At 49.4% G+C, this 22,761-nt stretch overlaps 1 pseudogene; it reads left to right on the top strand.

Annotated features, from left to right (window-relative positions):
• Nucleotides 1–13,142: 13,142 nt before the first annotated feature.
• Nucleotides 13,143–22,533, top strand: LOC134761675 (uncharacterized; annotated as a pseudogene).
• The last annotated feature ends 228 nt before the right edge of the window (nt 22,534–22,761 follow it).

Genomic DNA, 22,761 nt, shown 5'->3' on the forward strand with positions numbered 1-22,761 from the left:
TGGGCTGTGACATAAGGCAGGGGTCAAGGTTGAGCTTGATTCTAATTGAATTATTAAGTAATTTTAAAAACCACTGCTGCCTTTCCCAGTCCTACCAAGTAAAGGATGCTAGATGAAAGAAATCTCAAGTCGGGCCAGGTGCAGTGGCTCACACCTATACTTCTGACAGTTTGAGAGGCAGAGACGGGAGTATGTTTTAAGGCCCAGGAGTTGGAGAGCAGCCTGGGCAACATAGCAAGACATCCTCTCTACAAAAATGAAATAGAGAAATTTAATACGGTAAATTAAATACAGCTGAGCATGGTGCTGTGTACCTATGGCCCCAGTTACTCAGGAGGCCGAGGTGGGCAGATCCTCTTGAGGCTAGGAGTTTGAGGCCAGCTTGGGCAACAGCAAGACTCCTCTCTTTACAAAAATTAAAAAAAAGAATAGCCTGACATGGTGGCACTTGCTTGTATTCCCAGTTAGGGGTAGGCTGAGGCAGGATAATCTCTTGAGTCCAGTTGGACGAGGCTGCAGTGAGCTGTGATTATATCACTGCACTCCAGCCTGGGTGACAGAGCGGGACCCTGTCTCAAAATACAAATACAAATAAAATGAAATTTCAAGTCAGACCAGTCCCTTCTAGGCTGTGGAGGCCTTGCAACCACATAGCTGCATGATTGAGTTTGTGTGGCTGTGGATGAGGAGACCCCTGCCTAATTGTTGTTGGCTATATAATCAGTTTAATTTTAGTAATCAGATATATTTCCTCATACTTGATGGTCTCAGATATGTGTGGGTTTTGGAATTCTCCTTGCAACAGGTTGTAACATCTTATTGGTTTCATCATTCCGTAATTTTTTTTATCTGATCACTTTTTAATAAGATCAGAATTGACATTAGACTACCTAATCAGTTTTGATTAATGAGAAAATGAAATTGTGTTGTTTGCACTTTATCCAAGATTGGTTTCATATTGGCTAAATCTAATCAGTACTTGAACAAATGCAAAATTAGAGCTTCTTTCTCATGAAACACTTTGTCATTCTTGAAGAAGATGCCATTTCTTTTTTGTAGTCTTTAATAAACAGCTGCTATCATTGCAGACTTGCTGTTCAGGCACTTAGGAATTTTTCACTAGAAGGCATGTAAAGGAAGACCATGGGCATTTATAATGAATTTAGCTTCATTGTTTGACTGCGTGACTGTCCCCAGAGCTGTAACTTTACTAATGAATTTTTCAGAAGCCACTTAGCTGGCAACTGAGCCTAACCAGCCGCTAACCCTCATTATTCAAGTGCTCTTTTATTCTTATCTATTTCTCCTCAAACTTGGCTACACTCACAAAGTGATACAAAGTTGCATTTCTTTTCTTTCCTTTTTAGAGACAAGATCTTGATCTGTGGCCCAGGCTGCAGTACAGTGACATGATCATGGTTCACTACAGCCTCAAACTCCTGGGCTCAAGCCATCCTCCCACCTCAGTCTCCCGAGTAGCTGAAACTACGGACATGTGCCGCCATGCCCAGCTAATTATTTGTTTATTTATGTATTTATTTTTTCATAGAGATGGGCTCTTGCTAGGTTGCTCAGACTGGTCTCAGACTCCTGACCTCGAGTGATCCTCCTGCCTCAGACTTCCAAAGTGCTGGGATTACAGGCAGGCATGAGCACCTGTGCCCAGCCCCTTATTATTATGTTTTTAAATAATAGCTTTATTAAAATGTGATTCACATACCATTCAATTTATTGAAATCTGCAGTTCAGAATGTTTTAGAATATTCACAGAGGTGTGCATCGATCACCACAGTCACTTTTAGAACCATTCATTACTCTGTAGAGAAATCTGCACCCTTAGCCATTACCTCCACTCTCCCAACCTGCCTTTGCCCCCAGCCTCAGGCAACCATGGATTCATTTTCTGTCACTACCTAATCTGGACAAATAGAATTGTACAATAGGTGATCTTTTGTGGCATTTTTCCCTCTTAGCACAATGTTTTCAAAGTTCCTTTATGTCATAGGGTGTATCAGTGTTTCATTTTTTCTATGGCTGAATGATATTCCATGGTAGAGACACACTGCATTTTGTTGGTCCATTTATCAGTTGGTGGACATTTGGGTTGTTTCCACGTATTGGCTATCATGAATAATGCTGCTATGAAGATTGCAGTACAAGTTTTTGTGTGGACATATATTTTGATTTCTCTGGGATATATGCCTAGGAGTGAAATTGTTACATTATATTTTACATTTAACCTTTTGAGAAACTGCCAGACAGTTTTCTGAAGTGGCTACACCGGTTGGGTGCAATGGCTCACACATGTAATCCCTGCTACTCGGGAGGCTCATTTGAGAGGATGGTTTGAGCACACAAGTTCAAGACCAGCCTGGGCAAGACAGTGAGACCCTGTCTTGATTTTTCTTAAAAAAATCCAATTAAAATGACAAGAAAAGAAATACCCAAAGTGGTTACACCATTTTATATTCCCACCAGTGATGTATGTGGGTTCCAGTTCCTCCACATCTTCACTGACATTTTTTTTTTTTTCTAGACAGGGGCTTGCTCTGTCTCTCAGGCTGCAGTACAGTGATGCCATCACAGTTCACTGCAGCCTTGACCTCCCAGGCACAAATGATCTTCTCATCTCAGCCTCCTGAGTAGCTGGGAATTACAGGTACACGCCATCATGCCTGGCTAATTTTTATATTTTTGTGTAGTGATGGGGTTTTACCATGTTGCCCAGGCTGGTCTCTTACTCCTGGCCTCAAGTGATCTGCCCACCTCAGCCTCCCAAAGTTCTGGAATTACAGGCTGAGCCATCATGCCTGGCCTTCACCAACATTTGTTATTGTCCATTTTTTTTTCTTTATACCTTAAAGCAGTATAAGAACAAGTGTTTTCAATTATGGTAAACAAAAAATATAATCCCAGGGCATTTGGATGCTGAGACAGGAAGATCTCTCCATGCCAGGAGGTTTTGTTTTGTTTTGTTTTGAAACAGAATCTCACTCTCGCCCAGGGTGGAGTGCAGTGGTGCGATCTCAGCTGCCTGCAGCCTTCACCTCCCAGGTTCAAGCGATTCTCCTGCCTCAGCCTCTTGAGTAGCTGGGATTACAGGTACATGCCACTACTGCCCGACTAATTTTTGTATTTTTAGTAGAGACGGAGTTTTGCCATGTTGGTCAGCCTGGTCTCAAACTCCTGACTTCAGGTGATCCCCCCGCCTCAGCCGCCCAAAATGCTGGGATTACAGGCATGAGCCACTATGTCTGGCCTGATGCCAGGAGTTTTAGACTAACCTAGCAAGACATCATCTCAACAGAATATTTAAAAATTAGCCAGATGTGTGGTTGCCTGCGTATAGTCTCTTTCACTTTTTGAGACACGGTCCGGCTCTGTCAGCCAGGCTGGGGTGCAGTGGTATCATCATGGCTCACTGCAGACTGAAACTCCTGGGATCAAGTGATCAGTCCTCCCACCTCATCCTACCAAGTAGTGGGGACCACAAGTGCATGCCACCGGGGTCTTGCTATGTTGCCCAGGCTGGTTTTGAGCTCCTGGCCTCAAGCGATCCTCTCACTTTGGCCTCCCGAAGTGCAAGGATTACAGGTATGAGTCACCATGCCTGGCCCCTACCTTGCCTATTGAGAAGCATAAGAAAGAACCAAATTCTCCTTAGCTCAACTCGAGCCATTTCCCAATTGGTTCTTCCACAAGGAGCTGGTCATTGAGCTGTCCAGGCCTCCCAAGCAGCACAGAAATGAGGTGAGGGAGTTTTCCTGCTGCTCCACTCTGTGAGGAGCTGGAGGATGATGTTCACTCATTTGCGGAGAGAGATGTCTTGTAGGCACCTTAGGATGGAGGGGACCCTGATTCCAATGTCCTTTTGTTTTTTTCTTTAGAAGCAGGACCTTGCTCTGTCACCCAGGATGGAGTTCAGTGGTCCAATCACAGCTCATTGTAACCTCAGACTCCCAGGCTCAAGCGATCCTCCCACCTCATCCTTCCCAGTAGCTGGGACTACAGGTTAGTGCCATGACACTCGGTGAATTTTGACTTTTTGTTTGTTTGTTTGTTTGTAGAGATGGGCCTTGCTATGTTGCCAAGGCCGGCCTTGAACTCCTGCACTCAAGGGATTTTCCTGTGTTGGCCTCCCAAAGTACTGGTAATGCAGGCATGAGCCATTATGCCCAATATCTCTGGTTCTTAACCTTCTGCCTCCCTCTTCCACATTTAAGGAACGCTTGTAATTACATAGGCTCATCCAGATACTGCAGGATAATCTTGTTTTAAGGTCAGCTGATTAGCAACATTAATTCCATCTGTACTCTTAATTCCCCCTTCCTATGTAATTGTGCGGTGTAACATAGGACATGAGCAGTTGGTGGGGGGTCATTACTTTGGCCACCACCATGATACTTTGGCCACCACCGTGACTATTTTGCGCCAGGTACTGAGGTAAGCACTGGTGAATTAAACATGAATAACACACACTCCCTAATCTCCATTCATTTATGGGAGGAGCACCTCGCTTCCCATGCTTCTGAGAATCTGGGGAGTCAAGGAAGACTTCCAGGAGGAGGTGGTGCTAACACGGACAAGTGACAGAGGAGCTGAAGCTAGCCAGGAAGAGAGTGGATAAGGGGAAGCGTATTCTAAGCAGAGGGCATCACCCACTTCGCAGGCTCCCAGAGGAGAGAGAGAGTGGGCATTCAAGGGGCAGATGAGGCTCAGTTGGACTCCACAGCAGGTAAAATGGAGAGGGGCAAGCAGGGAGGCTGCCTTGCAAGGCAGGGCAGAGCAGGGCCTGTTAAGGAGTTTGGACTTAATCCCAAAGGCAAAGAGAAGTGATGTAAACAGGGGAGTAACGTGATGAGATTCACGTATTAGAGACATGGCTCAGGCTGCTGTGTGGAGAAGGCACCAGGGGGAGCAGATAGCTCAGTGGGTGTGCTGGAGACCTAAAGCAGGGAACACACTGAGTTTAGGGAGAGTTTTTTAAAATAGAAGAAGTTTGAGTAATTTAAATGCTGGAGGGAAGGAGCTAAAAGCAGGGGACAGGTTAAACATACAGGGAAGTGGGAGGAAGAACTGACAAGTGAGGTTCCAGAGAGGGCAGGAGAATTGAAGATTCTTATAGGGGGATTAGCATTCCTCTCCCCTCCTTTCCCTTCCCCTCCCCTCTCCTCCCTTCCCCTCCCCTTCCCTAAGACAGGGTCTCACTCTGCTGCCCAGGCTAGAGTGTACTGGCATGATCTTGGTTCACTACAGCCTAGACTTCCCAGGTTCAAGGGATCTTCCGACCCGAGACTCCCAAGTAGGTGGAACTACAGGTGTGCACCACCACCATACCTGGCTAATTTTTTTATTTTTTTTTTGGTAGACACAGTGTCTCACTAAGTTGCCCAGCCTGGTCTCCAACTTTTGGCCTCAAGCAGTCCTCCTACCTAGGCTTCCCAAATTGCTGGGATTACAGGTATGAGCCACCATGCCTGGCCTCTGCTAGTTTTGTATTCTCTGGAGTTGTCTGTAGTTTGTGCTAGTGTGTCACTCATTTTGCTGATCCTCTGTTATAATTAATATTTTTTATATTAAAGTTACTTTTTTTTTTTTTTTTTTGGTATTGGGTCTCAGTCTGCCACCAAGGCTGGAGTGCAGAGGCGCGATCTCTGCTCACTGCAACCTCCACTTCGAAGGCTCAAGCAATTCTCCGTCCTCAGCCTCCCAAGTAACTGGGATTACAGGTATGTGCCAGCACGCCTGGCTAATTTTTGTGCTTTTTTTGGTGCTTTTTGTAGAGACAGGGTTTTGCCGTGTTTCCCAGGCTGGTCTCAACTCCTGAGCTCAAAGTAATCCACCCGCCTTGGCCTCCCAAAATGCTGGGATTACAGGTGTGAGCCACCGTGCACATTCCAGTTTAAACTTTTGAGCGGTTTATATGTTTTGATGGGACTCCTAGAAATACAGAATTGATGCTAGGAAGCGTACCAGGAGATAGACACATATACATGGGATTTCAGCCTTGGTTTGGTTATCCAAGGAGCAGTGCTGAGTTTCTTGCCAATGGGACATGGGATGCTGGTGATTTCCAGGAAGTGACCTCACAATGAGTGAAGCTACCACTTACTGTTTATTGTGATGAAATGCTAGCCGAGGCATATGCCATGCAAGCTAACGGATGCTATGCTTCACCACTGTGGCAATAAAGATGACTCTGAAGAATGGCATGGGACGGAACCTTTCAAATGCACCTGAGCAGGGGTCTCCACCACAGGGCCACAGAGCTGGTGGTGAGCAGCAGACAAGTGAGAGGAAAATTCGTTTGTATTTATAGCCCCTCCCCATCGCTCGCATAACCACCTGAACGCCATGTCCTGACAGGTCCAGCTACTGCCTTCCAGTGACTTCTTTAGGCTCATCTCATGCTTCACCGTGGCCTCGCCAAACCAAGCTGCTGCGTTTCAGCAGCCTCTGCAGCAGAGGCCGAGCTGTACGTCCTGATCATCCTGATGGCCTCTTCAGGCCCAGCTCATTTCTCAGAACGGCCACCTTAGGCCCAGCTTTTCCCTTTTGGTGGCCTCTCCAGGCCGAGAAATTCCTCAAGTCGGCCTCCCCCACCGCAGTTGCTGCCTCCCGGCCTCCTCTCCAGTCCCAGCCCTCTCTTGCAGCTGTGCCTACAGGCCCAGCTCCTGCCTCCAAAGAGCCTCTTTTGACTCGGCTCCTACCCAGCTCCTGGCGGCCTTCGTAGGCCTGAAATCTCTTCCAGTCCAGCACTCCATCCCCACTCTCCTGTCACAGCGGCCTTCCCAGGCCCAGCTTTTGCCTCACGGTGGCCTTCCCCGGCCATTTTCTAGCCGGCCTCGCGGCAGCCTCAACAAGCCCAGCTACTGCCTCACACTGGTCTCTCTAGGCCCAGCTCAGGCGTCACAGTGGCGTCTCCAGGCCCAGCTCCCGCCCACCCCGACGGCATCTCCCAGCTCAAGGCTTTCTCAAGTCGGCCCTTCCAGGCCAAGTTCCTGCCTCCCGCCGATGGCCCGTGCGGGCCCAAAGCGTCCTGAAGTCGGCCTTGCCAGGCCCAGCTCCTGTCTGTCGTAGGGGCCTAGAGGCACGGCCTCTGCCTCCTCACAGTGGACCCCCTCCGGGCCCAGCTCTTGCTTCAGCATGGCCACCTCAGGCCAAGCTCCTGCCTTGCCTGTTGGCAGCCTCCACAGGCCCAGCTCTTGCCTCTCGCCATCCTCCCCAGGTCCAGAACTGTTTCCAGCTGGCCTCTCCAGGCCCAGCTGTCCCTCCCGGCTGCGGCTGCTGGCCCAGCTCCTGCCTCGCAACAGCCACGTTCGGCCCAGCTCCTGCCCAGGTCCTGGAAGCTTTTGTAGGCCCCAGGCTCCTGTAAGTCAGGCCTTCCAGGCCCTGCCTTTGGCTCCCCGGCGGCCTGGAGAGGCCCAGCTCCTGCCTGACAGCGGCCTCTCTGGGCCCAGCTCTTGACTCGCGTCGGCCTCCCCGGGCCACATTTCCGCCTGCCTCGCGGCAGCCCCGACAGACCCAGCTCCTGCCTCCCGATGGCCTCTTTAGGCTCATCTCGTGCGTCACCGCGGCCTCCCCCAGGCCAGGCTTCTGCCTTTCGGCGGCTTCCGCAGGTCCGGCTCCTGCGTCCTGACGGCCTCTTTAGGCCCGGCTTCTCCCTCACAATGGCCTCTTTCAAAGGCCCAGCTTTTCCTTCGTGGCGGCCTCTCCAGGCCCAAGTTGGCAAGCCTCCCCAGGCCCGGTGGCTGCCTCCCGGCCTCCTCTCCAGGTCCAGCACACTCTCGCGGCTGCACCTCCAGGCCCAGCACCTGCCTGCGGACAGCCGCTTTTGACTTGGCTCGTGCCCAGCTCCTGGCGGCCTTCGTAGGCCCAAAACCTCCTCCAGCGCAGCTCTTCAGACCCACCTGTGGCCTCGCAGCAGCCTTCCCAGGCCCACTCTTGCCTCACGGCGGCCTTCCCCAGCCGTGTTCCTGCCAGCCTCCCGGCGGCCTCAAAAAGCCCAGCGCCTGCCTCACACTGGGGTCTCGAGGCCCAGCTCATGCCTCACGGTGGTCTCTCAAGGCCCAGCTCCCGCCCACCCCGACCGGCCCAAGGCTTTCTCAAGTTGGCCCCTTCAGGGCCCAGCTCCTGCCCCCCGCCGATGGCCTGTGCAGGCCCAAAGTGTCCTGAAGTCAGCCTCTCTGGGCCTAGCTCCTGCCTGTCGTAGGCCCCTAGAGGCACGGCCTCTGCCTCCTCACAGCGGAACACCCCAGTCCCAGCTCTTACCTCAGCGTGGCCACCTCAGACGAAGCCCCTGCCCTGCCTGTTGGCAGCCTCCATGGGCCAAGCTCTTGCCTCTCACCACCTCTCCAGGCCCGGAACTGTTTCCAGCCGGCCTCTCCAGGCCCAGCTCTCCCTCCCAGCTGCACCTGCCAGCCCAGCTCCTACCTCGCAACAGCCACGTTCGGCCCAGCTCCTGCCCAGCTCCTGGCAGCCTTTGTAAGCCCCAGGCTCCTCTAAGTCAGGCCTTCCAGGCCCCGCCTTCGGCTGCCCGGCGGCCTGGAGAGGCCCAGCTCCTGCCTGACAGTGGCCTCTCCGGGCCCAGCTCTTGCCTTGCGTCGGCCTCCCCGGGCCACGTTTCCGCCTGCCTCGCGGCAGCCCCGACAAGCCCGGCTCCTGCCTCCCGATGGCCTCTTTAGGCTCATCTCATGCCTCACCGCGGCCTCCACCAGACCGGGCTCCTGCCTTTCGGCGGCCTCCGCAGGCCCGGCTCCTGCGTCCCAATGGCCTCTTTAGGCACAGCTCGTCCCTCTCCATGGCCTTTTTCAAAGGCACAGCTTTTCCCTCGTGGCGGCCTCTCCAGGCCCAAGTCTGCAAGCCTCCCCTGGCCTGGGGGCTGCCTCTCGGCCTCTTTTCCAGGCCCAGCCCCTGCATGCAGGCAGCCGCTTTTGACTCGGCTCGTGCCCAGCTCCTGGCGGCCTTCTTAGGCGCGAAACCTCCTCCAGGCCAGCTCTCCAGGCCCACCTCTGGCCTTGCAGCGGCCTTCCCAGTCCCAGCTCTTACCTCACGGCGGCCTTCTGCGGCTGTGTTCCTGCCGGCCTCCTGGCGGCGGCATCAACGAGCCCAGTGCCTTGACTCTCACTGGGGTCTCGAGGCCTAGCTCACGCCTCACGGTGGCATCTCCAGAACCAGCTCCCGCCCACACTGTTGGCATCTCCCGGTCCAAGGCTTTCTCAAGTCGGCTCCTCCAGGGCCCAACTACTGCCCCCCACTGATGGCCTCTGCGGGCCCGAACTGTCCTGAAGTCGGACTCGGTAGGCCCAGCTCCTCCATGTCGTAGGACCCTAGAGGCACGGCCTCTGCCTCTTCACAGTGGACCCCCACCAGGCCCAGCGCTTGCCTCAGCGTGGCCGCCTCAGGCCTAGCTCCTGCCCTGGCTGTTGGCAGGCTCCACGGGCCCAACTGTTCCCACTCTCCATCCTCTCCAGGCCCAGAACTGTTTCCAGTCAGCTTCTCCAGGCCAAGCTCTCCCTCCCGGCTGTCCCTGCCACCCCAGCTCCTGCCTCGCAACAGCCACGTTCGGCACATCCTGCCCAGCTCCTGGAAGCCTTTGTAGGCCCCAGGTTCCTCTAAGTCAGGCCTTCCAGGCTCCGCCTTCGGCTCCCCAGCGGCCTGGAGAGGCACAGCTACTGCCTGACAGCAGCCTCTCCGGGCCCAGCTCTTGCCTTGTGTCGGCCTCCCCGGGCCACATTTCCGCTTGCGTCACAGCAGCCCTGACAGGCCCAGCTCGTGCCTCCCGATGGCCAGCTTAGCCTGATCTCGTGCCTCGCCACGGCCTCCCCAGGCCCCGCTCCTGCCTTGCGGCAGCCTCTGCAGGCCCGGCTCCTGCATCCCCATGGCCTGTTTAGGCCTGGCTCGTGCCTTGCCGCGGCCTCCTTAGGCCCAGCTTTTCCCTTCCGGCGGCCTCTCCAGGCCCAGAACTTCCTCAAGTCGGCCTCCCCTGGCCCAGTGGCCACCTCCTGGCCTCCTCTCCGGGCCCAGCTCTTTGCTCGCGGCCACGCCCGCAGGCTCAGCTCCTGCCTCCGAACAGCCTTCTGTGACTCGGCTCCTGGCCAGCTCCCGGCAGCCTTCGTAGGCCCGAAGCCTCCTCCGGTCCAGCTCTCCAGGCCCGCTTCTTGCCTCATGGCGGCCTTTCCAGGCCCAGCTCTCGCCTCTCGGCGGCCTTCCCCGGCCACGCTCATGCCGGCCTCCCGGCAGCCTCCACAAGCCCAGCTCCTGCCTCACGCAGGCCCCTCCAGGCCCAGCTCGTGCCTCGCGGCGGCCTCTCCAGGCCTGGCTCCCGCCCAGCCCAACGGCGTCTCCCGGCCCAAGGCTCCCTTCCTCAACGTCAGCCCCTCTGGGCCCAGCTCCTGCCTCCTGCTGATGGCCCGTGCGGGCCCACCCGAAGCGTCCTGAAGTCGGCCTCGCCAGGCCCAGCTCCTGCCTGGCATAGGCCCCTAGGGGCACGGCCTCTGCCCCACACTGGTCCCTCCGGGCCCAGCTCATGCCTCGGCCTGGCCGCCTCAGGCCCAGCTCCTGCCCGTGGGCGGCCTCTCTCCAGGCCCGGCTCTTGCCTCCCGGCATCCTCTGCAGGCCCAGAACTGTTTCCAGTCGGCCTCTCCAGGCCCGGCTCTCCCTCCCGGCCGCGTCCACCGGCCCAAGTTCTGCCTCACGACAAGCACGTTCGGCCCAGCTCCTGGCAGCCTTTGTAGGCCCCAGGCTTCCCTACGTCAGACCTTCCAGGCCCACCTTCGGCTTCCCGACGGCTGGGAGAGACCCGGCTCCTGGCTGACAACGGTCTCTCCCGGCCCAGCGGTGGCCTCACGTCAGCCTCCCCAGGCCACGTTTGCGCCTGCCTCGCGGCAGCCCCGGCAGGCCCAGCTCCCGCCTGCTGAGGGCCTCTTAAAGAGGCTCATCTCGTGCCTCGCCGTGGCCTCCCCAGACCCCGCTCCTGCCTTGCGGCAGCCTCCGCAGGCCCGGCTCCTGCGTCCCCATTGCCTGTTCAGGCCCGGCTCGTGCCTCGCCGCGGCCTCCTGAGGCCCAGCTTTCCCCTTCCGGCGGCCTCTCCAGGCACTGTTGACTGCTCAGTTCCTGGCACTGTGCTAAGTGGCTGAGAGCATGGGGTGGATATGTAAGCAAGTAATTGTAATAGGACGTGAGTATTATAATGGCTGTATTTATGAAAAGCTACAGGAACTGGAGGGAAAATTATCCTGTTAGTGGGGAAGATGGAGTCAGATGTCACTTGATCCTTGAACAGAGTAGGATTTGAAGGTGAACAGACAGAAGGGTATTCTAAGTAGGTTCATACATAGAATGACCATGCAATTTATTATCCAAAGGAGGTCACTTTTGAGAATCAAAGGGGGTGCTTTTAGGCCAGGACTGTTGCTTGCTAACTGGAGTGTATGATTGCCCTATTTGTAAAGAATGAATGATGCTGTGAACCCACAGTTCGATGTAAATTTGTGGAAAACTCATTTCTTCTAATTATTTGTAGAGTTTTTAACAATTCTTATTGGAAGGTATATTTTTTTTCCGTAGGGCTGCTGTAAAATATTACAGGCATACTTTGGAGATATTACGGGATTGGTTCCACATCACTGCAGTAAAGTGAGTCACACAAATTTTTGTGTTACCCAGTGGATATAAAAGTTGTATTTTGGGCCAGGTTTCCTCTGCATCTCTGTGTTTCAGTTGGGGTAGGGTAATTTTCCGTTCAGTTTGAAGAGCTCCCCCTGGTATTTCTTCCAGTGGATGTCTTCCCATAACAATTTTTTTTTCTCATCTGAAAATGTCTATTTTGCCATCTTTTTTTTTTTTTTTTGAGATGGAGTCACCTGCTGTCGCCTGGGCTGGTATGCAGTGGCGCAGTCTTGGCTCGCTGCAACCCCTACCTCCTGGGTTGAAGTGATTCTCCTGCCTTAGCCTCCTGAGTAGCTGGGACTACAGGTGCGCGCCACCATGCCCATCTAATTTTTGTCTTTTTAGTAGAGTTGGAGTTTTACTATGTTGGCCAGGTTGGTCTTGGACTCCTGACCTCATTTCCTCCCTCTTCTGCCTCCCAAAGTGCTGGGATTGCAGGCATGAGCCACTGCGCTGGGCTATGTTTTTTTGTTTTGTTTTGTTTTGTTTTTTTTGAGATGGAGTCTCACTCTGTTTCCCAGGCTGGAGTGCAGTGGAAGGAGCTCAGCTCACTGCAACCTCCGCCTCCTAGGTTCAAGCGGTTCTCCTGCCTCAGCCTCCCGTGTAGCTGGGATTACATGCACGCGCCACCATGCCCGGCTAATTTTTTGTATTTTTAGTAGACACAGGATTTCACCATGTTAGCCAGGATGGTCTCAATCTCCTGACCTCGTGATCTGTTCACCTGGGGCTCCCAAAGTGATGGGCTTACAGGCGTGAGCCACTGCACCAGACCTTTGCCATCAGTTTTTAAAGGAAACAGATACTGAGCACTGGTTGCTAGGTGGGCAGGTTTTTTCTTTCAGCTTTTTTTTTTTTTTTTTTAAAGCCGTCATACTTTAGAATCTTTCAGCACTGTCAAATTATCTTCTGGCTTTTATTATTTATGTTGAGAATTTAGACTGGGCGTGGTGGCTAACACCTGTAATCCCAGCAATTTGGAAGGCCATGGTGGGTGGATCACATGAGCCCAGGAGTTGGAGACCAGCCTGGCCAACAGGGTGAGGCCCTGTAGCAACATGTGGTGGCCCTTTTTCAGTACATTGGCCTGATCCAGCTCAGTTGGATGTCATTTACATAGGTGTCTTATATTTTAGATACAAGAGATTTCTTAAAAGCTTAAAGCATAATACAAGTATTTACTTGATTGAACCATCTAACAAATCTAAATAAATACATTTCAGGTCTAGGCATTGCGTTTTGTATTTCTCTAAACCAGTGTGCGCATGTGTGTGTATGTGTGTATCACTTTACCCAGCCACAGGAAGTGATTATGGATGAAATGGCTGCAGCAAAGCTAAAACTATGATATGCCTTTGAGAAAAAAATATTGAGCTGAGGCCGCCGCCATCTCCTTCCTGCCCTTGCCTTGGTGGGCCGCGGTTTCCCGCGCCGTGGCTGGCTTGGCCGGCCGGGGCACTGCGCTGGGCTCCATGCAGCTGGGCTGCGCGGCCGCGCAGAGCGGGCGCCTCTGGGGCTCCGGTGGGGGGCCTGACAGGAGCGGGCCGGGGATGGCCGCGGCAGGCGGCAGGTCGGCTGTGGAGCCCCGGGGAGGCGGCCGCCACGATCGCTGCCCGCAGTCTGCGAGATGTCCGGCAGTCCGCTCAGGGCCCCTTTTGCAGACTCGGTGCCCGGTGTGCGTCGACGCCGCCTGCTTGGTCTTGGCACCACTGGCGCAGCTGCCGCGGCGGGGGCCTGGCTCCAGATCCTCGACCCCTGCGAGCGCCGGCCCTGCGTGCCTGCTATGTTGGTGCCATCTCTTCTACATGTTTATGCTTGCCTGTCACATTCCCTGGCCTCTGAGTGTCCTTTGGCAGTTTCCAAAGCATTTGGGCAAGAAGGAGCTTGGGGAGCTTCACAGCAGGTGGGGGTGCACAGGGGAGGGGCCGCGGCCAGACCAGCAGAGTGCTTTAAGGGCTGCCGCGCTGACGCTCTTCCACACTGTCTTTCGGAACTGGGGTTAGGGGTCAGCCCTTGGCTGCCACTGTGTCCTTCCTCGGTCGCTTTACTTGGGGCTGGACTTCCCCTTTCCAGCTTTGGCATGTGAGCCTGCATCGAGCGTGGTGTCGAGACCACTACTAGCTGGGGCCGTGGGATGAAGGGTGCCCCAGGCTCGGGGAAGGTGGGGACATTTTCCCCGCTCCCCAAATGATTGTTGCATGCTGTGGTGAGGGGACAGTGGTACTCGATTTCCCGTGTGCCAGCTTCGGGACTCGGCTGTGCTTTTGTGTCTCTTTGATTAGCAAAAGCAAAACGATTTCCTCCCTGAACACTAAGCTTCCTGGAAAATTCCCTAGACCTAAACCTGAGAACCGCATATAAACAGGCCTTGAGGGTTCTGTTGTCAGTAGCGGGTTACCTGATTGCAAACTGAGCAAGTTTAAAACGGAATGGGCTGCTTTGGGCTGCACAGCCGCCTGGCATTCTGACAGCTAAGCAGGAGGCAGAGGTGAGAGACCAAGATGGACTAAAAATGCCCTAGCCGCTGGGAGCCCAACTCGGCCCAGCCTCATTGAAAGGAGAAGCATTCGGTGCAGCCATCGGAACCTTATCCTTTATAAAACGGGGCAGCTCACAGGATTACATTTCTAAGCCAATCCTGTGACCATCCTCCATGAAATTCTCTGTTTTGGTTACATGTGGTCAAACTGAGCCTCACTGAAACAATTGAAAACAAATACTCTCGACAAATCTTAAGAATCGTTTTGAAAATCAAAAGGTATGGAAAATGTTGTGGCTTCTTTCTAAGCTTTCTTCAGCCCAAATTCTGTTATTCTCTGATCTTCTATGGTGTAAAATCATACCCGTTCCATTATGTATTGATTGTCAAGAAGGAAGTAGGCTTTTATTGCTGTGTTTATGTCAGTTTCCATTTACTGTCTCACCACATTTATTGGGTTATTGCCTTTGCCTTTGACTCAACAGGAGCTGGAAGGGAAAGAATCCCAAATTCTGTTTCTTAAGGCAGCCAGTTGTTAGAATGAACTTTCCTCATTTTCTATTGTGAGGCCTGAGGAAAGACATTCAGTTCCAAAGGCTGTGCCTGTCCTTTTAAATAGAAGAGAGAGGGCCCGGCACGGTGGCTCATGCCTGTAATCTCAGCACTTTGGGAGGCGGAAGCGGGCGAATCACGAGGTCAGGAGTTCGAGACCAGCCTGGCCAACATAGTGAAAACCCGTCTCTACTAAAAATACAAAAAATTAGCCGGGCTTAATGGCGGGCGCCTGTATTCCCAGCTGCTCGGGAGGCTGAGGCAGGAGAATCGCTTGAACCCGGGAGGCAGAGGTTGCAGAGAGCCGAGATCTTACCATTGCACTCCAGCTCGGGCAACAGAGTGAGATCCTGTTCCAAAAAAAAAAAAAAAAAAAAGTCTAGTATGAGCACTATGGTAGTTACCAGCCAGGAACCGTGGACAGAAGTCAATATATATTATAACACCACACTGGTTCTATTTGAGTCACTAGAAATGTAACAGTGGAGAAGGAAAATAAGGTCTCTGTCCTCAGCAAATTGCATTCTGGCAGTGAGGGAGACAGACCAACAGGTAAATAAGTAAATAAAAAATATTTATTAGAAATAGGACATGGAGGCTGGGTGCAGTGGCTCATGCCTATAATTCCAGCACTTTGGGAGGCCAGGGTGGGTGGATCACTTGAGGCCAGGAATTCGAGATCAGCCTGGTCAATATGGCGAAACCCTGTCTCTACAAAAAATATAAAACTTAGCCAGGTGTGGCGCCACATGCTATAGTCCCAGCTACTCAAGAGGTTAAGGTGAGAGGATCACTTGAGCCTGAGGAGGTCGAGTGTTGTGAGCCATGATGGCACCACTGCACTCTAGTCTAGGTGACAGGGTGTGAGACCCTGTCTCAAGAAAAGAAAAGAAAGAAAAAAAAAGAAATAGGACATGAAGGCTGGGCATGGTGGCTCACATCTGTAAGAAGTTCAAGGCCAGCCTGGGCTACGTGGTAAGAACCCGTCTCTACCCCTCCCAAAGAATAATAATAGGACATGGAGAAGTGGCATTTGGCCCAGGACAGAGGAGAGGGTTGGGTAGGTTGGGGTAGGTAGTATTTCACAGAGGCTAGGGAAGGCCTCTCACAATCTGACGTGAAAGCTTAGATCTAAACAATGAGAAAGAAACCACCACCTGGACAGCAAGGAGCATAGCATTCCTCACATTGGAACAGCATGTGCAAAGCCTCTCCCAACAAAGGGGGAAGTGGAAAGGATAGCAGTTTAAAACAACATTCATTTATTTTTTATTTTTATTTTTTTAAAAGACAAGGTCTCTGTTGCCCATGCTGGAGTTCAGTGGTGCAGTCATAGCTCGCTGCAACCTCAAATTCCCAGCCTCGATCAGTCGTCCTACTTCAGCCTTCCTAAGTACTGGGAATACAGGCGTGAGCCATCGCCCCTAGTCCATAGCACTCATTTATTATCTCTTAAGTTCTGTAGATTAGAGGTCCAAGCAGGCTCCGCTGGGTATTCTGCTGAGGACCTCAGGAGGTCAGAATTAAGCATCGGCCAGCCTGGGTTTTTATTTGGAGGTGATAGGGAGAGTCTCCTTCCAGACGCACTCATGTTGGCAGAATTCATTTTCATGTGGTGAAGGTCTGAGGTCCTCATTTCTTTGCTGGCTGTCAGCCAGAAGTCATTCTCAGCTTCTAGAAGCCAGTCAAATTTCTTGGCTTTTAGTCTCCTCCAGCTTCAAAACCATCAATAGTGCTTTGACTCTCTCTAACTTCACATTCTGTCTCTTCTGTTTTTTAAAAAGACAGCTTTATTGAGGTATAATTCACATACTATACAATTCTCCGTTTTAAAAGTGCACAATTAAGTGACAACCATTACCACAGCCAACTTTAGAACATTTTCATTATCTCAAAAAGGAACCCATGCCCTTTCTCTATCCCCTTTATTCCCATCCTCTCCCCTCTTAGTGCTCAGTGACCACCAGTCTATTTTCTGTTTTCTCTAGATTTCCGTGGTATGGATGTTCAGATGAATGGAATCATATAACGGGTGGTCTTTTATAACTGGCATCTCTCACTTGGCATATTTTCAGGGTTCACCATGTTGTAGCATATATCAGTACTTCATTCCACATTTTGTTTATTAATTCATCATCTGATGTACATTTGGGTTGTTTCTGCTCTTGGACTATTACGGATAATGCTGATACAAACATTCATGTACAAGTTTCTCTGTGGCCACATGTTTTTATTTCTCTTAGTCTAGGAGTGAAATTGCTGGTTTCTATGGTAATATTGTTTAATCATTTGAGAAATGACCAGACTTCTCCACAATGGCTGTACCATTTTACATTTCTACAAGCAATGTATGAGGGTTCCAGTTTCCCCACATCCTTGCCAACACTTGTTATTTCTGACTTTTTGGTTCTAGTTACCCTACTGGATGTGAAGTGGCATCTCATTATGGTTTCGTTTTGCGTTTCCTTGATGACTGATGATGTGAAACATCTTTTCACATACTCATGACTGTTTGCCTTTCTTTCTGGAGAAATGTCCATTCAGATCTTTTACCCGCTGAAACAATTGTTACTTACTTTTTATTATTGAGTTATAAGAACTCTTTATATGTTCTGGTTATGAGTTCTTTATTACATAAATGACTTGCAGATATTTTCCCTCATTCTGTGGGTTCTATTTTCACTTGATAAGGTCCTTTGAAGCACAAAGATTAAAATCTTGTTGGAGTACAATTTATCTGTCTTTTGTTGCTCCTGCTTTTGGTGTCATATCTAAGAATCCTTTGTCAAGTCCAGTATGAAAATTTTACCTCTATATTTTCTTCTGAGAGCTTTTACATTTAGGTCTTTGATTGATTCTGAGTTAATTTTTGTACACGGTATGAAGTAAGCATCTAACATCTAACATCGTTCTTTTGTACGTGGCTATCCAATTTTCCCAGCACTGTTCGTTGAAAAGACTCTTTTTTCTCCATTGAATGGTCTTGGTACTTTTGTGGAAAATCAGTTGACAGAAGACGTGTGGGTTTATTTCTGGAATCTCAGTTCTATTCCGTTGATTTCTGTGACTGTCCTTGTACCAGTACCACGCTGTAGTAATTCCTATGGCCTTGTAGTAACTTCAAATCAGGAAATGTCAGTTTTCTTACATTCTTTTTGAAGATTGTTTTGGCCATTCTGGGTCCTTGTTCTCTTCAGCATTTTAGGGTTCATGTGCTTTTGTTGGGCCCATCTAGATAATCTAGGATAATCTCCTTATTTCCATTATCAGTCAACTTAATTATATCTGCCAAGTCTTTTTTTGCAGTGTAAGGTGACATAATCACAGTTGTAGCACCAGAGAGTGAAGGTCATGGGTGCACAGGTCCTATGAGGCTGAGTTTGGTGAAAAGATAGAGAATGAGAGGAGCAGAGAGGCTGGAGAGGGAGATAGGAAAGGGAGTTTCAGAAATATTACATAGTTTGCCTAAAGTCACATTTCTAGTATGTGGCAGAGCTGGGGTTTGAGTGCAGATTTGACTGATCTCTGTGATTTTATGGTCCACACCAAATCAGTCTTCTTAGACTCGAAGCTGTTGTTATTGTTTCTGTCTAATACATGCTGAGCTTTTAATGTGTGCCAAGTAATCCACAGAGCACTCCTTTATTTTTTTTCTAGCTCTTAAAGAGCATCTGTACCAGTCTTTTGGCATAGATAATAGGCTGTACTGGAACTAGCTTGATTAAAAAAAGAAAAAAGCAGTTAGGGGACCGGGGGTATGACTCAGAATCTGAGGGTGGGCGTGCAGCTAAACCTTAGTCAGGGATTGGAACTGGGAGATTAAAATCACTCAGGACGTACAGGACCTTCTACCTTTCTCTGCTTCTTGGCGTATGTCTATTTCATTCTGTAGACTGTCCTGATACTTGGACCACTTGATGGAAGATGGTCATGTCACACAGCTCCATCATTTAAGAGAACAGCCCCGACTTAGTCCCATTTCCAAAATTCGAAGCAAAAGACTCTGACACAGTTTGGGGCAATCAGCTGTGACCCTGAATTGGGGGACCATTCAAATTATACAAACATAGCTTCTGCCAGCTTATCTTTTTGGATTCGGAGGACAGTTTCCTGATACACAGGAGGTATTTGCACATGTGCTAGGCAGACTCCCCAAACTATGTTCATTTTAGTAACATCAACTAGTGTTATCATACTTATAGTACAAATTTTAATAACTTAATTGATCTATGGAAAAAATAGGTATTTCCTTTTGCCCATTTCTCTTGGAAGGGAAGATAAGGGACATCAGGATGATAATGGCGAGAAGATTAGCTTAGACTTTCAAAATAATTTGAATCCCAGGACTTGGTATTCTAAGTGTAGGCTTACTTGAGCCCAGGAGTTCAAGACCAGCCTGGATAACATGGCAAAACACCGCCTCTACAAAAAAATACAACAATTAGCCAGGCATGGTGGCTGAGTGGTGGGAGTATTGCTTGAGTTCAGGAAGTGAAGGCTGCAGTGAGCTGTGATCACGCCACTGTACTCCAGCTTTTCCAGCTTGAATGACACACCCTGTGTTCCAAAAAAAAGAAAAGGAAGCTTAGTGATGTCTCTGCCACTTAATATCTTTTTGATGGAATAAGTTATGATTTCTTAATGTTAGTATCTTCATCTCTTACAATAGGACGTCGTAGATGGTCTTTAAAGTTTCTGCAGGTTAACATTTTAGGACTATTTTTCTTCTTCTTTTTTTTCTACTTCTTATTTTCTTTGTTTCTACCTAATCCTCATCTACTATTTATAAATGGCTGGTGTCTTAGATCTAAATCCTGACTTTGGGAGGCTTTAACCTTGTAGAGGAAGTAAACAGTAAAGTTGAGAGTTCTTTCTAATTACATTTCCCTCTCCCTGCGAAGTCTCATTAAATAACTCTTATAGATCTGACCTCTAAGGTAGATTACCATCCGTCGTCTTTCCCTTCCCAGTTGTTACCTCTTATTTATTTATTTATTTTTGAGACAGGATTTCACTCTGTTGCCCAGGCTGGAGTGCAGTGGTGCGATCTCGGCTTACCGCAGCCTCTGCCTCTGCCTCCCAGGTCCAAGCGATTCTCGTGCCTCAGTCTCTTGAGTACCTGGGATTACAGGCAAGCGCCACCACGCCTGGCTACCCACTGTGTTACCTCAAGTCCTCTAATTGTAGTTGTCTCTTGGTCAGCATCTGTGTCTCCTGTTCTGTACTTCTCCCTAATCCAACCTAGACATTGCCTCTCAAGTTTTTTTTTGTTTTTTTTGTTTTTTTTTTGAGACGGCGTCTCCCTCCGTTGCCCAGGCTGGAGTGCAATGGCATGATCTTGGCTCACTGCAACCTCCATCTCCCAGGTTCATGCGATTCTCGTGTCTCAGCGTCCCGAGTAGCTGAGATTACAGATGTCTGCCACCATGCCCAGCTAATTTTTGTATGTTTAACAGAGACGGGGTTTTGCCATGTTGGCCAGGCTGGTCTCGAACTCCTGCCCTCAGGTGATCCACCCACCTCGGCCTCCCAAAGTGCTGGGATTATAGGCGTGAGCCACTATGCCCGGCTGAGGTTGTTGTTTTTTGTTTTTTGTTTTTTTTTTTTATCGTAGAGTCAAATTGATTCAGAAGGAGTATAATGTTCTGTGAATTTTAAAATTTTATTAGATTTATGTAAACACCTCCACAATCAGAATACAGAACAGTTTCATCACCCCAAAAAACTTTCTTGTGTTGATCCTTTATAGTCACATCCTTTCCTACCCCTAGTTCTTAAATGGAATCATACAGAATGTAAACTTTTAAGATGACTGCTATGGTCTGAATCTTTGTGTGTCCTCCAAATTCATATGTTGAAATTCTAATCCACAAGGCGATGGTACTAGGAGGCGGAGCCTTTGGGAGGTGATTAGTTCATGAAAGTGGAGCCCTCATGATTGGGATTAGTGCACCTATAAGAGACCGCAGAGAGCCTAGCCATGTGAGGACACAGGGAGAAGGTACCTTCAGTGAACCACCAGACACCAACATCTGTTGACTTTTTGATCTTGAACTTTCCAGCTTCCTGAACTGTGAGAAATAAATTTCTGTTTTTTATAACCTACCCAGTTTATGGTATTTTGTTACTGCAGCCAGAAGGAACTAAGATGCTGGCTTCTATCAGCAGAAAGCCTCTGAGATTTCATCGAAGTTATTGGGTGTACTAATACCTGTTGTTCTTGTTTTCCTGAGTAGCATTCTGTTGTATGGATGCACCATAGTTTGTTTATTCATTCACCCATTGAAGGATATTTTAGTTGTCATTTTTTTGTCATCACAAATATTGCTACTATAACTGTTTATGTACAGAATTTTGAGTAAATAGCAGTTTGTATTTCTCTAGAGGAAATACCCAGGAGAGGGATTGCATGGTTGGATGGTCGTTGTATGTATACATTTTTATGAAACCATAAAAGTGTTTTCTCTAGTGTCTGTACTATTTTGCATTCCACTAGGAAGGTATGAGGGTTTTAGTTGCTCTGCATCCCTGCTACCGCTTGGTATTGTCAGTATTTATTTTTTTTTCTGAGGTGGAGTCTCACTCTGTCACCCAGGCTGGAGGGCAGTGGTGTGATCTTGGCTTGCTGCAACTTCCACCTCCCAGGCTCAAGTGATGCTCCCACCTCAGCCTACTGAGTAGCTGCGACCACAACCATGCACCACCATCCCTCCCTAATTTTTTTTGTATTTTTTTTTTGGTAGAAACAGGGTTTTGCCACGTTGCCAAGGCTGTGTCAGTATTTTCTATTTTAGCCATTCTAATCGATTTGAGTGACAGTTCATGGCGGTTTTAATTTGCATTTCTCTAATGACTGAACAATGTTGAACAACTATTCATATGCTTATTTGCCACCATGTCAATAACTGCAAGGGACCTGAATTTTGAGTTCTCCCTACTTAAACGTAGCAAGTTAGTCTCCACGGTTTCATGGATATTGGCCCAAGACATGAAACTCCTGGGTTAGAGGCAAAAGAAGAGGACACAGGTCACAGGACATCAGTAGAACCAGCCTCATGTCCACGTGGAGTACCCTTTGCCCTGTAAGTTCCCTGTGGGCAATGACACGAGTAGGAAATCCGAGCTCAGGGAACTCAGCTCTCATAAGAGGTGGCAAACAGATGTTTCAAACCTTTGATATGAAGGGAGACATTATATTTACTGTACTGGACAGTTAACAAATTATCTTCTGCTGTGGAAGGAGCTATCATCTTTCTCTTGTAAGGATGTTCAATATACAAACATCTTTGACTGGGCAGTATGTAGCAAAGGCTTCTCACGGAAATGTGGGACACCGGTGTGTATAACTTCTTTGGTAAAGTGTCTGTTGAGACTTTTTGCTCATTTTTAAATTGGGTGGTTTGTTTTCTGACAACTGAGTTTTGAGAGTTCTTTATACATTCTGGGTATGTAAGTTCTTTGCCAAATAGGTGATTTGCAATTATTTTCTCCCATTCCGTAGCTTGTCTTTTCATTTTCTAAACAGTTATTCCCAGAGCAAAAGTGTTTTGTTGTGTTGCCAAGTTTGGTATACAGGTTCTGTGGGTTGTGGCTTTAATGTCAGTATATTGTTTAGAGTTTCGTAGTGCTGTTTCCATCTGTTTCGTGTATGTGCTGATCTGAGACCTGCATAGTGGTCTCTCTGTTAGTTCCAATTTGGAAACCTTTGGTACTGAATAGCGTCAGATCCATGCATATGCAGCTTAGGGGTAAGCCTAGAAATTGCTTTCTGGAGTTCTCCTCAGCAATTTTTTTCACACTTTGTGTTCTCAAAGGGCTCATATTTTCTTTCTTTTGTCCAGAAAACTGTGGATTTAGTTACCCCACTCTGCCATGTCTTTCCACCACTGCCTGCACATTTGAGACCAAGGATAGAGATTGGGAAAAATTGATAGTTCTCCTGCCTCAGAGTTTGGCTCCTGCACTCTCATTTCAGCCATAGCTGCAGAGAGAGCACACGATTGCTGGGCACTGTGGCTCAAGAGAAGGGGGAGATGGTAAGTGGGGGGATCCCCATATTC

This window comes from Pongo abelii, chromosome 6, assembly GCF_028885655.2.
Source record: "Pongo abelii isolate AG06213 chromosome 6, NHGRI_mPonAbe1-v2.0_pri, whole genome shotgun sequence".
Taxonomy (NCBI): Eukaryota; Metazoa; Chordata; class Mammalia; order Primates; family Hominidae; genus Pongo; species Pongo abelii.